Raw genomic sequence first — 1,693 nt, forward strand, 5'->3', positions numbered from 1 at the left:
TACTACTACTACTACTACTACTACTACTACTACTACTACTACCTACTACTACTACTACTACTCCTACTACTACTACTACTACTACTAATAATAATAATAATAATAATAATAATGATTATTATTATCCTCTTCTTCTTCTTCTTCTTCTTCTTCTTCTTCTTCTTCTTCTTCTTCTTCTTCTTCTTCTTCTACTTCTTCATTATAATTATTATGGAAATATTACGGAGAATAGTGACGACAAATGTCAATGCATGGCGATGGCTGCAGCGCCGACAGTGACACCAACACTCAGCGGTCGACGCTTATAAAACATTTAAGCAAGGAAATTGTCACTCGTGGAGAATTTTGTGCATAACGATACCCGAACAGCCTAGCGCTTACTTTTTTACATTTTGCGGCGGAAAACCTCGTGCGATTGTACGGCGTAACTCGAGTATAAGCTCCTGTCATACTACTGGCAGTAGACATATCTTAGCAGTGCCCAATATCAATAGTTTTAATATGAAATATTGGTATTAACCGATATTCGCAGCTTAATACGATAAAAAAAACAATAGCGATATACGCGCCACCTAACGTATTGTGATGGAGGAGGCCAACCAGAACCTCCTCCCCCACCGTCCTGCGCAGCGCCGAGAACAGGCACCCGCTAATCACGCACCAGAGGTCAACGCAGGTGAAATCATAATAATAAATTCGGCGAGCAGGTGAGAGACAGTTTTAATATTGCGCGCAATTCTTCACGCTCGGGTTCGGATCCCACTGCGACCCAGCGCGCAGCTGCACGCGCGACCCGCGCGCGGGCGTACGCCACGCTGACGAGGGGGATGAGGCGGAGGAGGAGGAGCGCGAGGAGAGAGGGGGAGGGCGATAAGAAAGAAGAGAAGCAGGGGATGATGAGTGGAAAGATGAGGAAAAAAGAGACGTAAAGAGACGTGAAGATGAGAAGGAAGAGGAGGAGGAGGAGGAGGAGGAGGAGGAGGAAGAGGAAAAAGTGGAGGAGGACGCGCGGAAGAGGAGGATAAGAGGTGAACAGAATGGTGAGCGGGAATGAGCAAAAGCAGGAGGATGAGTAGGAGGCTGCGGGGATAGATGTGGGCTACTGAGTAAATGTACACAAATTGTGAGGTATTACGATCGTACTGTCTTAGACATTGTGTGTCCCGTTATCAATTTCTTCCTTCTCCCTCCCCCCTCTCTATCGTCCCCGCTCTTCCATTCTTCATTGTATCGCGCTGCTTCCCCGTCTCTCTCGTTCGCTCGTTTTCATCATTCCTCTCTCGCTCTCTCTTTCTCTCTCTCTCTCTCTCTCTCTCTCTCGTTCTTTCTCTGTATCTCTCTGTCTTGTTTTTATCCATTTCCCCTCCCTACCCCTCCTCTCTATCATTCTCCCGCTCTCGCGTTTGCCCCTGCGTGCGCGTCTGCGTGTGTACATGTGCGTCAGTGAATGTGGGCGTTAATACCAAAAAGATGGGAGCCCCGAGCCAACACAATAGGCGCAAACAAAAGAACTAAAATCGTGTAAAGCCAACATCGTCTCGCTCCGTCGGGCGGGCGCTGTCGGAAATTATCATAACTAACGAAAAATATTTGAATGTTCATTAGTTTAGAAACAAGCTGCTCTCTCATCCGTGGTCACGAAATGAAAGAGGCATCGTGAAATATTGTGCGAGGATACGGTAGGCGGCCGTCG

Source organism: Priapulus caudatus, unplaced genomic scaffold, assembly GCF_000485595.1.
Source record: "Priapulus caudatus unplaced genomic scaffold, Priapulus_caudatus-5.0.1 Scaffold733, whole genome shotgun sequence".
NCBI classification, from domain to species: Eukaryota; Metazoa; Priapulida; class Priapulimorpha; order Priapulimorphida; family Priapulidae; genus Priapulus; species Priapulus caudatus.